The sequence below is a fragment of the Giraffa tippelskirchi genome, chromosome 11 (assembly GCF_054371585.1).
Source record: "Giraffa tippelskirchi isolate mGirTip1 chromosome 11, T2T-mGirTip1v1.2.pri, whole genome shotgun sequence".
Lineage (NCBI taxonomy): Eukaryota > Metazoa > Chordata > Mammalia > Artiodactyla > Giraffidae > Giraffa > Giraffa tippelskirchi.
Window position 1 is genome coordinate 90945342 of NC_137285.1, and position 16028 is coordinate 90961369.

General features: G+C 42.7%; 2 long non-coding RNA genes across 2 annotated transcripts in view; one reads left to right on the forward strand and one right to left on the reverse strand.

The window, feature by feature from the left end:
* LOC145527425 (uncharacterized) overlaps nucleotides 1-15538 on the reverse strand; it is a 44381-nt gene extending 28843 nt beyond the window's left edge. The window contains exons 1-3 of the long non-coding RNA XR_014069742.1: nucleotides 15504-15538; nucleotides 10425-10590; nucleotides 6011-6351 (exon numbers count right to left, since the gene is read on the reverse strand). This is a non-coding gene — a long non-coding RNA (uncharacterized LOC145527425). The remainder of the gene's footprint in view (nucleotides 1-6010; nucleotides 6352-10424; nucleotides 10591-15503) is intronic.
* Nucleotides 13362-15461, forward strand: LOC145527424 (uncharacterized). Its single transcript, XR_014069741.1, has 4 exons — nucleotides 13362-13455; nucleotides 13583-13655; nucleotides 13925-13965; nucleotides 15218-15461. It is a non-coding gene; the product is annotated as an uncharacterized LOC145527424 (long non-coding RNA).
* Nucleotides 15539-16028: the final 490 nt, after the last annotated feature.

Genomic DNA, 16028 nt, shown 5'->3' on the forward strand with positions numbered 1-16028 from the left:
AAACTCCAAAACTTGGCCACTTCATGCGAAGAATTGACTCATTGGAAAAGACCCTGATGCTGGGAAGGATTTGGGGCGGGAGGAGAAAGGGACAACAGAGGATGAGATGGTTGGATGGCATCACCAACTCGATGGGCATGGGTTTGGGTGGACTCAGGGAGTTGGTGATGGACAGGGAGGCCTGGCGTGCTGCGATTCATGGGGTCGCAAAGAGTCGGACATGACTGAGTGACGGAACTGAACTGAACTGAACTGAGTAAAGTAGCTTTTACTACCCCTCAATGCTATTTTTTGAAGACAAGGAAATTGATTCAGGGAGAAGTTACTTAATAGCCCTAAACAAGTATTTGGTGTGTGTGGGAACCCAAATTCAATTCTTGTTCCATCCAACTCAGTGGTTTTCCTCTTTTTGCTGATGACTGCCAACCTTTTCTCAGTCAACAAACCTGATGATTTCTGTCCATCCATAGCAGTCTTCCTCTCTGAGGTGGGAAGGTAAGTTTTCCCTTGAGATGTCATAAGAAACTATGTATGAGTAGATGTGTGTCATTTGGAAAAGATCCCTGAGATAATTCTACTTCCCTACCACATACTTCAATTGACATTCTCTGTGTTATCTCACACCTTATGCCATGATGCTTTTATTTAAATCTATTGATTTGAGAATAAAACGTCTTCCAGGCCTCTTATTTAATAACTCTGCATTAATTTTTTGTACAAATTTACCAGGAAATAAGTTTTATGGAATATTTTTGGGTTAACATATTTCCTTCTCCCAGAAGTAAATCTTGAGCTATGTGGGGCAAGAAACTCTTAACATACAGTTATGTTAAGGCTTAAATATGGGGGAAAAACCCATCAATTCAGAGGTTATAATATGAAACTGGAAATCTCTGCCTATTTCTCATCTAGTGAGAGTCTTTGGCCTTGCCTATGATGCATTAATGTAGTAGGAATCATTCCACTGAAGCTCACTCTGATACTCACACGCTCCCTAACATGCTTACAGAATTTGGGCGTAATTCCTTTCCCCATCCCTGTACACACAAGGCCTTTATTTCCTGGCCATGGTCATCTTTGGTCCCCCTTGAGGCTCTCCACCCTAGCCACGCACTGCATCGCCCACAATCCCCTCCCTTCCTCTATGGTATGTTGGCCAAGTTACATCCATAGTAAATGTTCTGTTGTGTTTTTTACTGGTTGCCTTGGGATTCCGTCACAGTTTCCTCCAGATATTTTTTTTTTTTCGTTTTTGTTAGCAAAATGAAGTGGTGAGCTTTATGCTGTTGAACTGGGCATAGGAAGAATACAACATTGGAGGATTAGGACTATGTTGTTCATTGAATGTAGGTGCCCTGAGCCATCTGGAGGGCTTCCCCGGTGGCTCAGTGAGTAAAGAACCCACCTGCCATGCAAGAGATATGGGTTCAATCCCTGGGAGGGAAAGATACCCTGGAGAAGGGCACAGCAACCCACTCCAGGATTCTTGCCTGGGGAGCCTGGTGGGCTGCAGTCCATGGGGTCGCAGAGTCAGACATAGCCGAAGTGACTGAGCATGCACACACGCCAGCCATCCAGAAATAATGTCAAGTAGGTTGAGTTCTATAGCTTTATCTTCGGCCTTTGTGACTCATACTGCCTGCTAAAAAGAACATTTCTACTTTCTCTCCGTGTTGGTGGCTTCAGTATCAAAATTATATCCTTTCCAAATCTTTGGCCAGTTTGGATTTCACAGAAAGCAACAGCCATTTCAGGTTTTACCTGAGGGGAAGGAGCTGTTACTTTTCGTAAAAAAGCTGCAGTTTGTCAGGAGCCAAACCAGAAGAAGGTTTTTCACAGGTGGCCTTGATTGTGCTAAAACTCTTGTTGGAGCAGCTGTGAGCCAATGGCTCTGCTTCTAACCTCAGAAATCAAATTAAAGCAGGGAGTCCTATATTTTATATATTTATCACTATCTTTTTATTGTTTACTGTCTGTTCTGTCTGGGCTCTCATGTTAGCGGGATGATGGAGTGACTGAGCCCACAGATGATGTAATTTCAGGAACCGATGTAATTTCCAAGCTTTTTCAAGATATCTGAAATCTTACACTGAGAGCCCCTTTCCTGGGACTTACCTCAAGAGTTCCATATAAAAGTGCAAATACCAGTGGGAGGTATTGTATTTTAAGACTTATACGTCTTTGCACTTAAAATACCTTAGGGCAATGTCAATCCACACCTGAGGGATATTCATTGACAACTAGCTGAAAGCAAAATAACAGGAAAAACAGTGCATCTCACAGTTTGCCAGGAAATGGTGCTAAAACAAACCAAGGACAAACTTTGCCAAGTTCACACTTTCTTGGTCCTCCATGTGTGTGCAATTATCATCCTATTGCAAGAGGTTTTAGCACATCACATTTGCAGGACACATATTTATAGTTTATTGTAAAAATTAACAATGGTAAGCATTAATCTTGAACAGTAGACAGGCTAATGTACAATGTTAGAATGTGGAATACATTATTTTCCTGCAACCGGTCAAAATGTAATTGAAAAATTGAGAGTGTATTCATCTTTCAAGTAAATGACTGATACTGTTGCTTTCGTTAGTTACCCATTCAGATAATGGTGGCCCATCTCCCTCCTCTGATGAGGTCAGAAGGGATTCCCTGGAAGGATGGGAAGCAGAAACAACCTTTACTGAGTATAGAGTACGTGGACCTGGACTACGCCGCTCAGCTGGGTCAAACAGCGTGTGGGTCGGCTCACAGGGCATGTCCCACTGGGTCATCGGCACAGAAACTGGGAGAAGAGTTCAGAGATTCAGAGGAGACAAGAGCAGAACGAGAAGACTGTAATAAATGAACTGCTTGCACGAGTACTGGATGCTGAAGACAGGGCCGGGAGTGGATCTTTATGGATTTGCATCAGCTAGTGCTTGTCAGATGTCTGGGATACTTGTTCATAGAGTCTGGGAGAGGATCATATTCTCTATTCTATTTAATTTGATGTGTATGTGTGTGTGGTGTGTTGAGTACTTCCTGTGGGCCAGGTTCCTGTTAGACCTTGTGAATATAAACACCATCACCACCAACACTTAACTCTTATACACTGCAATAAGTGATTTATGTATATTACTCAATTAATTCTCATAAAAATCCCATTAGGTGAATGTTATCTTCTTTTACTTAAAATACAGAGACATTACTTTGCCAACAAAGGTCCATCTAGTCAAGGCTCTGGTTTTTCCAGTGGTCATTTATGGATGTGAGAGTTGGACTATAAAGAAAGCTGAGCACCGAAGAATTGTTGCTTTTGAATTGTGGTGTTGGAGAAGACTCTTGAGAGTCCCTTGGACTGCAAGGAGCTCTAACCAGTCCATCCTAAAGGAGATCAGTCCTGGGTGTTCACTGGAAGGACTGATGTTGAAGCTGAAACTCCAATACTTTAGCCACCTGATGTGAAGAACTGACTCATTTGAAAAGACCCTGATGCTGGGAAAGATTGAGGGCAGGAGGAGAAGGGGACAACAGAGGATGAGATGGTTGGTTGGCATCACCGACTCAATGGACATGGCTATGGGTAGACTCTGGGGGTTGGTGATGGACAGAGGCCTGGCGTGCTGCGGTTCATGGGGTCGCAAATAGTCGGAGACGACTGAGGGACTGAACTGAACTGACTTTTTACATATGGGGGAGCAAGTTCAATGATATCAAAAAATATGTCCAGGGTTACATGGGATACAACTGATAGAGCTGGAAATTGAGCTTAGTTTACACATTTTCTAAAATTTATGATCTTAGCTACTATGCTTCAGAGTGGGCTATATACATTAATCTATTTATAAATACGAATGAAAACAAGGAATTCAAGAATTTCCATAGCATTGGCTGGGTAATTAAAATTAAGCTCATTAGGTTATTGGGTCATGAGGAACCCCTAAAGCAAAGAAAAAATTATTCACTCTTCAGCTTTGCAGGTACTTCTTTTGTACTTTTGCCCATCCTCACTCCATCCTCTTGTTCACCGTGTTGTGAAGATAAGAGAATACAGGGTACGTGGTTAACAACTGGATTCAGAACTCTCTCACAAAGATAAGTTCTTATGAGGAAATACACAGAGCACAGTGAAAGAAGTTCTGAAGAAGGGATAAGATCAAAAGAAAGTGCCTATCTGGTTTAAGGCCCTGCTCTGGGCACTGTGTGATATGAATGAATATCTTGCATCCCCACTGCCCTCCAGGACCTTAAAAGCCTGTTGAGATGTTACCCCAAAGCACATGATACCTAGTGAACCAGGAAAGAATTAAATAATAAAACCTCCAAGAGATGTCACTCAGCAGTTTAACTGAGAAATAATTTCTCTCTGTGCGTGGTGTGAGGAATCATAGAGACTGGAAAGAAAGCTTGCATGAAGTGAAAAGAAGCTCTTAACTAATAAACTAAAGATGCGCAGGGTTTGACCTGGGGGTGAGGCTGAGGCAGTAGGAATGGAATGAATGAAGCCCTGGCAAACAACGTGAGAGATGAGGCGGAATTCGGTTTAGTGCAGACTCGGATCCAAGGACTGGTGGCAGGTAAGGCCAAGAAAGTGGGCTGGTGTAGAGGGGTCAGACCAGGTGTGCGGGCAGTAAGAAGAAATCTAAAGCTGGCCACACTCCAAAATACTCCTCCTTCTAGTCTTCAGAGCTGGCCCTTCCTTCCTCTTTCTTTATCCTACAGTCCAGGACACATACGTCCGACTGATGCTTATAAATATTAGTGTTGGCCCCGGGCTCTCAAAGCCTTGGGTGTTTGGGATGCTGACCAGGGGCCTTTGTGAGAAGAGTAGTGGGGTAGATACACTAGATGGAGCTCTCCAACCAAGGCAGGAAGAGCCTCCACTGACTACGCAAAGCCCACTGAGGGCTGCCCTCCCCTCAATCTGAAGTGAGTCGCTTTCCTACTCAGGAAAGGAATTACCATGACTTGCTTTAGTGAATCCCTCATCGCTTTAATTTTAATTATTTAGCTGTTTCATGATATTGTGAGGTGTAGGGGCTGGGAGATTTATTTCTTAAAGACGTTTTTAAAGCTCATTTTGGCAGAGGGAATTGAGAGCTGCCTTAAGGGCTGCTGCTATTCTGCCCCGATATTAGGTAGATGATGATCTTTTAAACTCAAACAACTTTCGTGCCATTGAGAGTCTGTTTTGTTTCTTTGCTAGTGCTTACATTTTTCATATTATTGCTAAGCTTCATGGCAATAAAGAAATAACTCATCAGTAATTACAGCCCTTTCTCAGAAGTGTGAAGGCAACTCTGTTTCTGCTTGAGAGAAACCTAGAGACTATTTAGAACAGAGGCTCAGTATAAGTGGAGCATGAGGCGTTTTCAGCAGTGGGTCGCTAAGGGAACACGCATTCTAGCACCTGGTCCTTGGCCCAGTGGAGAGAGTCAGGGGCTGGCACAGAGTAGGGACTCAGGAAACCGTGAATTGAGCACCCACTCTATCCATATTTCATGTTCAAGAAGTGGAATAGTTTATCTTTGCCCACTTTTGCTTCTTCTTTCCCTGAAGACTAGAGCAAAATTTTTAAGGGCTAAGTGGAGCCATTAGGGCAACCCAGAGCTGCCCTGTGATGCTGTCTTCTCAGAGCGGGCGATTCCTGTTCTTCCCCATCTGCCCCTTCCTCCTGTGAGCGCTGTGATGTTCTCTGGGACTGTGATGGCCCCACACTCTTCCATCCCACCTGGACCTATTGCCCTGTCTTTCTCTCCCTCAATTAAAATGACCCTATTCCATGCTTGTGATGACTTAATAGCTTAGTCCTTCTAGTACTATTGTGATTTCAAAAATTTTAAAAAGGTCACACCTACACTTATACTTTTGCAACCACTTGACCCAGCTTTAGACTTGTAAAAATATGCTCAGTGTATTTGAGACCCCTTGCTAGTTAATCTGAAGCAATGGTCTTAGCAGTGCCTGAGTAGAAGCAAAGCATGTCAATCACCGCTTCCCCTCAACTACATGTTAACATCATGCTTACCTCAACAAAAGGAGTGAAGAATTTCAGGCACATGTCAGGCTGATGAAGGAGATGTCTTGTGGGTGACCAGGTCATTAAGTTCTGTCAAATCACACCTCTGTGGGGAGAGTTCTATATCACACAAAATCTCTGGGACACCTTCTTCTGCAGCTCTGTACCCTGCCAGTATGTTGGTATGACATATCCAGATAGGAATAATCTTGCTGGAGCAACATTCTGGAAGGCTTGTTGCTCATGTCTGCTCACTCAAATCACCAGAATCTGATTATGATTGTCCACTGGGCATAGCCATTCCAGGTAATTATTTATTATGATATTTTCTGTGGAGTTTCACACTGGGTCTAGTAATGAACACAAGAAGGATTAAATGAAGATAATTAAACACATACCCTAGAATGTACTATGTCCAACTTACTAAGTAGTTAATGAGTAAATATACATACGTATAGGTACACACCAAATTACCAAATCTTATACATTCAAGCAATCACAAGATTTCCCATCTTAATTCCTTAGAGCACTGGTAAAGATTTGGTCAGGAATGCCTAAGGGAACTATCTATGCCCAGTTCCCCACCCCATTTTCATCTCGTTCCAGGATGTGATTTTGTTATCTTCTGTATGCCGTACTATTCCTTATTCCTCACAGGTCTGTGTTGGGATGATTTACTTCTTGAATCAGAGCTTGTATGCTACTTTAGAATTCTCAGGCTTTCTGCAACTGCTCAGAATTCATACTTTAAGTTGAGTTTCTATCAGCTGTATTTCAGCAGTTAAAGAATCCACCTGCCAATGCAGGAGACACAGGAGCTGTGAGTTCAATCCCTGCATCGGGAAGAACCCTTGGAAGAGGGCATGGAAACCCACTCCAGTATTCTTGCCTGGAGAATCCCATGGGCAGAGGAGCCTGGTGGGCCACTAGTGTACCTTTTATAACGATCAAGCCAAAGTCTTGACTGTTATAAAAGTATTATTAATTTGAGACTACTTCTTCCATCAATCTGAAACACGTGGAGGTCTTTAACGATTTTTTTTTGCCTATTCAGTTATGAAAACCCAAGTCTGATACTTGGGTTCTCATCTTCACCCTTGTCTTAGGGCCAAGACAGCAAACAGTGCAGCCCATGGCACTTGTGCTGAACGTCTCCAGTGTCTTCTTCCACAGGGAAACCAGTCCAAAGAAAAAAGACAGAGTTACTAAAAGCCACAAACTGTGATTGGTGGGGCAGGTTGTGGGAAGGAGAACAGCTTTGGCGCTCCTCCTCTCCAACAGAAAGGATGCAAGACTCTCTTAGCCTTATAAACCCTTCACTGCCTCAGTGGCTAGTTTCTGGGTACTCTGGTTGTAGAACCTTGTGAGCTTTCAGTAACCAAGCTGCACCCAGTTTTCCTACTTTCTGTCTCTCAAGACAGTGGCAGAAACTCAAGTGGTCAGTACTGTGTTGGTTAGGAGGTTAAATTCTGGACTGAACTGGGGATCATGGAGACTTTTTCATATTCTTTTCCATTATGGTTTATCACTAGATATTAAGTATAGTTCTCTGCTAAACAGTAGGACTTTGCTGTTTATCCATTCTATATATAACAGTTTGCATCGACTAGCCCCAGACTCCCAATCCATCCCTTCCCTTCCCGCTCCACTTGGGCAAGCACACAGGTGTTCCTTATGGATAGACTGTAAGTTTTTAATTGAACTGTAAAACACATTTATCATTTGGACACTATTGTTTAGAAAATGCCATGATTCAAGCTGATGTGAAAATTGTGTGTGTGTATTTGTGTGTGAGTATTTGTGAGTGTGTATTGTGTGTGTATTTGTGTGTGTGTATCGTGTGTGTGTATTGTGTGTGTGTATTTGTGTGTGTGTATTCGCATGACTCCTTTCCCAGATCCTAAAGTCTTACAGTGACTCACTGCTTTCTTTCCTCTCAACAAATAATTATCATTATGGATTGAATTAACTGGAAATGACAGAGAGCAATGTTTGATTTTGTGATTACTATTAATCAGTAGTACCAGAAAAATATTGGCTTGATAGATCAGGGCTCTTTAGTTTGAATTCCCTGAAGGTCAGAGTTTCTTCAGCATCAGTAGGGTATGTAGTCTGTCTTCAAGTTGCTTTTCTGTTTGGAGCAGAATCGACAAGGGAGAACACTTTTAAAGCCCTCTTATAAAAATACTTCTCCTGGTTACTGCCTGAATGAGTGGCTTAAACATTTGGATTCTTTCTTTTTATGGGGAAGTGTTTCTTTATTGGAGTGAAGGAAGTTAACGTGTTTTGAGAACAGAGGCTGCTTTATGCAACTCTTAACACAGTAGTAAGAAGGTACTCAGGATGCATTTGCTGATGAAGTGATTGCAAAGTCAACTCTAATCTGCTGTTCGACTCCTCTCTCTATTAATGAAAACAAATGTAATCCTGGCATGCAAACTTTAATCTGGAAATGGCTTTTAGAAATCCACTCTACTGAATAAATGGTCCATTAGAGCCCATCAATATTAAGGTTAAGAAGGTACATTAGACTAGATGGAAGTGGGAGTCAAAGGGGGTGAGGTATACTTATTTCAGGATATCACTAGAGAAAAAATTGACATCTAAATTTTTACTTGTTTTCTATTCTTACTGTCAGTCTAAAATATGATAATGTCTGGAAATTATTAAGAGCTCGAAAGGGTTAAGGTTTTACCCTACCTGTAATTTAATACATTAGTCTGCTGCAGTTCAATCCCTGGGTTGGGAAGATCCCCTGCAGAAGGGCATGGCAACCCGCTCCAGTATTCTTACCTGGAGAATCCCATGGACAGAGGAGCCTGGCGGGCTACAGTCCATGAGGTCTCACAGAGTTGGACATGACTGAAGCGGCTTAGCACACAGTGTCATAGATATCGGCAGAAGACACAAGACTTCTGGGCCAGAGGCAAAAGACTTTATTACTCAGTGACATAGCAGGAGAGAGAGTATCAGGATTTTCTTGTGGTGGCTCCTTGAGTCCCAGTTCTTACCGGGTGATACAAAGAGGTCTAGGTGACAGCTCACATGCAGAGTGTTTCATGACAGGAGAGCTACCCTCAGCTTGGGGAACTCAAATCCATTCCAGTGATCAGTGAGGAAGCCTGCCCTTTGCTCCAGAGGAAAATGCTCTATCTTCCAAGGCTGTTTTCTATACAGACATCCTTGAAAAGCTACTCCAAAACCGAGGAAGTCAGTGCCTTTGCTCGTGAGATGTGCAGAAAAATGAGAGTCCAGTAGAGAAACTGTCCTGAAAGAATGTGATCTCTACGCCCGCTGCAACTCTCCACCCCTTTTGCACTGCTATCTTTAGGCTACATCTTAACTGGAATGTAGTGGTCCTCACTGCCTCTAGTTTCTGCTCTCAAACTGGCCTTAGAATGATGCTGGGTATTTTTATTTTCCTTGACTCTGAACACCTGAGGATTCCCAGGGATCTTTGTAATCAATAAAGATGATTGAAACACACACATTACCATATGTAGAATAGATAGCCAGGGGAAATGTGTTGTATGATGCAAAGAACCCAAAGCAGATGCTTTCTGACAACCTAGAGGGGTGGGATGGGTTGGGAGGTGGGAGGGAGGTTCAAGAGGGAGGAGACATTATGTATGCCTATGTCTGATTCATGTTGATGTATGGCAGAAAGCATCACAATATTGTAATTATCCTCCAAAAATAAAATTTTAAAAAATTAATAAAACTAAAATTAAAAAATTGAAAATAAGGTGAGAAATCAACTAGGTCTCTGGCAGGAGGAAGTAATGTTTCTGGGGCCAATGCTGATACCTGCTTGGCCTAGGCATAGGGAAGGAAGGAAAAATTAAAAGGAGAGGAGAAAAATAGAATGCAGGGGAGAATGGACAAGTGAAGGATGAGAGGAAGAGAGAGAAGAGGACTAGAGATGTCCCAAACCCCCATTTTAATAAAAGGGCTATGCATTCAGTGGAATGAGAAATAAAGAGAGTAGAATTATCTGACAGAGTGTGACAGCCACTGATTATGACAGGCTGAGGAGCAGAAAACACCAGAGAAAGAGAAGGAGAGAAGAGAGGAGAGAGGGCGGAATCCACTGCACAGTTCAAATCTAACTGCATTCTTTCAGCTTTTTTCTTCGAGTATTTTTATCTGCCATTTCCAATAGAACCAGGGACAGTATTTAGCATCTATTTATGAAAAGTAAAGCAGTGAGTCATAGAATGATGGTAAGGCTAAGGCCCCAGAGGAAACTGTGGGTAGCAGAGAAATCAAGCTTTCACATATTGAACTTGCTGCAAAAGATAAAGATGCTTTTTCAAAAGTTCCTCTCTTTGGTAGAGTGAAAAATTTAAGGGAAATTTGAAGAAAACATGTTATGTAAGTTAAAGGCGAATGTTTGATGGTTACAGCTTACAGAGAAACTTACCTTAATCCAGAGTTCTTTAAAGCTGGGAATGTGGACTCCACTAGTACCAACAGCCTTTGATTGTGAAGTGTGCCTCTGCCCATAAGGTACCATCTTGATTGAGCTTCTTAATCTCTTCAGCAACCATCCATGGCTTTACTAAATCTCTTTAACAGCAGATGAAACACTAGGACAAAGTTTAAATGACTTGCCCATTAGTGGACCAAAAACATGAACTCAGTCACCTGACTCCAAGCCCAGAGTTTGGTCCATGATGTTAGACTGTAATGGAAACTAATAAAGTTAAAAAGCAAGGAAGAAAGCATGCCATTTCTTCCTCTTTCTTTGTGCTTAAAGTTGATCCTCCCCTCTAAGACAGACAACATGGCAGGCAGCTCTTTGCCACACTCTGCTCATGCAGCAGGGGCAAACAGATGCCTGAGTCAAGGGGATGTGCTGGCCCAGTGGGCAGAGATGAGCAGCTGCCTCCTGGGACCTTTCGTGCAGAAGGGCCTCAGTTTCTAAAAGGTAGAGAAGGAGAGCTTTCCCGAGCAGCTGCCGTCAACAACAATGATTTGGGGTTCTTATGTTCTGATTTTTTTTTTTCCAGAAAGTAGTTGAATTTCCTCACGAAATACTGTGGTCTTTCTCATCATCGTTAAAGTGGTTCAACCTGCTGGGCTGGAAATTTGTTTTGTTTGAGCCCAGCTTTTTTTGGAACTGCTGTCTTGCACAAGTCCTGGAATCCATGGAGACGAGGAGATGATGGGTACAAAGTGTTGAGTCCTAGGCGAATGAAAATTGCAACTATCATCCAAGCAGCATCCTAAATCTATCTTTCTTTCCTAAGGAGATGATGACTTATGTTAGCCTTATCCAGAAAAGAAATTCTAGCCAGTTTTCTCTTTTGCCCCCCCCACTAGTTTCCTACCTGGTCTTGTCTAGACCAGTGCCCTTCTGCTTCCCTTATTTCCTCCTGTAGAGCATTAAGTACTACTTTTAATCTCAGGGAGGTATTGTTCAGTGATTACTACTCTATTCTGTGTGTTCTCTGTGTAGCGATCCTATAAAACATTGTGTCATAGAGTGAGATTGTCTCAAGGGCATGGAGTCTGTTATGGTGAACTCTGTCTACAAAAGTCACAAACACAAATAGGTGTTGAATAACACTTCACGTTCACTTGAAGACAAAGTTGACAATGATAAGGGTGACAAACTTTTTCACGGTTTACTGAAAGTAAGTATAAAGTGAAGTCGCTCAGCCGTGTCCGATTCTTTGTGACCCCGTGGACTGTAGCCCACCAGGCTCCTCCCTCCATGGGATTCTCCAGGCAAGAGTACTGGAGTGCGTTGTCATTTCCTTCTCCAGGGGATCTTCCCGACCCAGGGATCGAACCCAGGGCTCCCGCATTGCAGGCAGACGCTTTGCCTTCTGAGCCACCAGGGGAGCCCAAGGGAAGTGCTAAATGTATTCCCAAAAGTCTTCAGAAAAAGAGCCTCGGATGCACTCAAAATTATGGAGCATGAACAAAAAAGGAGGAAGAAGAAGAAGGAGGAGGAGGAGAAGGCAAGAAGGAAGGGGAAAGGAAAGGAAGAATGTTACTCTAGTCTTGCTCTTTCAAACCTGTGGAGAGCATTTCCAGTTACACATTCTGAAATGATGTGAAATTCAGCACGCCTTCACCCAACTCTCTGTCTTCCCTCTCAAAGCAGCCCTCTTGATTAGCATCTCCATTTCAGATTTATTCTCATAGCTTCCAAGCTCAAAACCCCTGAGTCATTTATTATTGCCGCCTCTCTCATACACTCATGTCCAATCAGTAATCAAGTCCTGTTGTTTCTGCCTTCAAAATAATTTCCCTATCTTTCCCTTTCTGTTTCCATGGATACCACCAAATCTCCCTTTTCGCTTCATGCCTGGACAACTACAGTAACTTCCTGAGTCTCTTGGCTCCAATCTACCGTGCATACAGCTGCTATGGAATAATTTGTTTGGTCATATCACACCACTGTCCAAAAACTCTCAGTGGCTCCTCACTGATCATCCTTCAAGTCTAAATCCTTTAAAGTAGCTTGCATGGTCTTCCGTAATCTGACCATATTTCAAGGATTTCTGCTCATTTATGTGATGCTTTTGTGCAAAATTGAGGAGGCACCTGCTGCAGGCATAGAAAGCCTGGTGATGTGAGCTTACAAAGAGAAGCAAGCGTTTGTGTGAACACCCTATGAAGGGTGGTTGCATCTCAGGGAGCATGCCTTTTGCTGTGGGGTACACAGGGCCCTTGGAGAGTAAAGGACATGCAGTGTTTCAACCCCCAACCTCTCCAAGTCCCTTGCAGGTACAATCTCCACAACCATTGGCAGAGCAGCCTTGCAGTCTGCCTGTTCCAGCTGACTTCCCTTTGCTCCTGAGTTCACACAACTTTGATTTCCTTGAGCAAGTTGTACTTAGTTTGACCAAAGTACCCTGACTCATGTGTTTTTTGCATTTCCTGAAATACACTTCTGCTTCCTCATAGTAAGGTCATTCTTGCTTGCCCTTCAAAATTCTCCTTTAGATGTTGTTCTTCTGGGAAGCATTTTCTAATCCCACAGTCTGAAAAAAACCTGACCTCCTAGATTCCCAGGCCATGATGCATAATCAATCTTGGTGCAGAGGGGTCAAGAGTGATGACCCACAACTCAGATTGTGGGCCAAAGCAAACACTTTTCAATTCTGTGATAACTGACTTTAGCTTTCCATGGACTTCTCATTTCTGGTATGTTGGAAATGTTTAAACTTGCTCCTTGTGAAGTAATTCTGTCCCTTTTGGATAATCAGACAATGCAAACGTTCTAACCCCCTTCTCAAGGGAGTTGATGTGCGAGAGGGAGAATGTGCGCATGGACCAATCTGTCCAGAAAGAGGTGAATGATTTCTGTGTTGTCCTTTCTGCTTCCTTCTGATTCTCTGTTAAGCTCATCTCACCTAGTATTTGGGAGGCAGCGTCTCTGCACATTAAAGCTGCTGCTGAGCATCTGACTGTTGGAACTCAGAGTCTGTTATCCCAAGGTGAGTGATGCATGGTGATCCCTCCCAAAGAGCTCAGCTGTCACCTCCTGCCAATTGGGGATCACGTGGTACTTTAGATTCCCAGGGACTCCATCTCATGTCCTGCTTGGCCTGCCTTTGCCTCTAGCCAGTTCACAGCCAGCATGCAAGGTTCACATCCCAGGAGGCATCCAGGAGCTTCAGGGTTCCTTCCACATCCGGTAAGTACCAAGGGAGAGTCAAGGGCACCACACCAGTCCCGTCTCTGCAGACGCCTCCTCCACTCTTTGCTGCTTCTAGGTCAGTTTGGACAGCCTCGGAGAACACAGCACTAGCAGGGATGCTCTAAATTTCTCCCTCAATCTGTCTGGGGTTTTTGTGGCAAACTCTCTTACCAAAAACCCCTCCCATTTCCCTGTCCTGGGGATAGACTCAGGGACCCACGACCATGCTCTCTGTGCCCTGACCTCCTTAATTTTTTTTTTTTCAGTTGTTAAAAATGTTAATCAAGCACTTTCAGCTAAACCACAGGTTGGTAAAATTTACCTTTCTCATTAAGACCACTCAAGAAATACTTTCTCTCAAAACACATAGCACAATCCTCTAACTAAAAAAGAGAAATTAAGCATGAAAAACACCAGCATCTCTCATGCACAGAAAGTCTTCTTTGAAAACTCTCATACATGACAACAAAGAGCATTTTCTGTGGGCTCTAACCTCCTTCAGATCTCCCTATCTGACCTCTGTTCCTCAGGTCAGGAGTTCTTTCTTTCCCCTTCCTACTCCTTAGGTGGATGGTAACTTCCCTTTAGTTATAACCTTAAACTTATCTCTATTTAGAGATTATAATAAAATTATATGTTTAACACTTCCCAGTTTTTTTTGCTCCTGGTATGGAAAGGCCAAGTAATGAACCTTAGAGATACCTTTACTTTTTAGCAAGCTCTGGCTTATATCACTACAATCTTGCCATGGGCTTCAAGATGCTCTCTTACAAATCAAAAGCTGAACAGTGACTCTTTCTTTGCATTCAGCTATAACAACAACAACAACAAAATCCTCTCAGAAGTAGCAATACACCTGGTTTTGTAGATGAGAGTCTTACTCAAGGAAGAATGAAAAAGGAAACCATGAGTATATTGCAGAAATGTTATCTACTGCTGCACAAACACCTATACTGTAATCACAGGTTCCCTGGTCTGTCTTCCCTTCAGTACTACAAATCTACCATGGGGATGTGTCGCATTCAATTTTGCATCCTACTATAAATAAAACAAAAGCAAGGTCTAAGACTACCCCCTAGCCATCCCTGGTCCACTGGGAATGACAGAGGAGAATCTCAAAAGAAAATAAATCATTACAATTTCATACTCTCAAGCATGGAGTAGCACATGTATGGTGGAGAAGATGAGTAGACATCTTTCTGGAAGTTTCTGAGTTCTTAACTAACTAGGTCCTACCTTGACTGGTTGGTCAGGTGAGAATTTTGCAATCTTGTCAATGGGTCTTCATAGGGAAAAATAAAACTAGATATATGCTGTGTTGTTTTAGGCTTCCTTTAAGAGAATACCATAGATAGCTCAGATGATAAAGAATCTGCCTGCAGTGCAGGAGACCTGGGTTCGATCTCTGGGTTGAGAAGATCCCCTGGAGGAGGGCACGGCAACCCACTCCGGTATTCTTGCCTGGAGAATCCCATGGAAGAGGGGCCTGGTGGGTTACAGTCCACGAGGTCACAAAGAGTTGGACATGACTGAGAAACTGAGAATGTTTTATATTTCAGGCCTACGGTCTTCCACAAAGTTAGAGGAGAATCTGTTGACCAAAAGGAAGAAGAATTTGTTTCAAGTAGAAGACGTGCAAACATCATCCAAAAGGAAATTCTTCCAAGGGAAAATTTCCTGGGGAAATCCACTAACACAGAGTCACAGAAAATGTGCTTTCATAATCTAAATGTTTTTCAAACTTTATTTAATGTGAAGTATTTTTTCCAAATAAAGTCTTACAAGTCTAATGAGTAAGATAAATCAAAGTGAAGCTACAGAGTTTGCAGTATCTCAGAGACTTACATGCTCATCTGTCTTCGGCATCCCTCACCGCTCCTGTTTCACCTGCACACAACACTGAGGACAGATGGAGCTCGGTAGAGCATCTGACAAATTCATCATAGCCCTTCTAGGCAGCAGGAGCTTCGTTCCCTTCTGCTGCAAGCTTTTATAAACCCAAATGTGGTTAAAAGAAAGAACTACTTTTCAAAATACATCTAGTCAATCTGCAACTTGCTTTCTGATGAGCTATTTGAACACACACATGTGTTAGAAGAGCTGTGAGGGCAGCTATTTGCTTACATGACCAGTTATGTGCATCAGTTTTGGTTGGGGAAAAAAAGAAAGAAAAAAATATTGACTTCATTTTTTATTATGGCTTCGTTTTCATATATTCACTGTGTACAGATAGCATGACTGAATTTTCTGAACTAGAATTTGGATTTGGGTACATTGTCTGACAATGGGAATGAGTCTTTCAAAATCTAGGCCATCTATACAGTTCATTATATGGTGGCAGTTTAGTGTAGTTGGGTCAGAAAGGCCTGG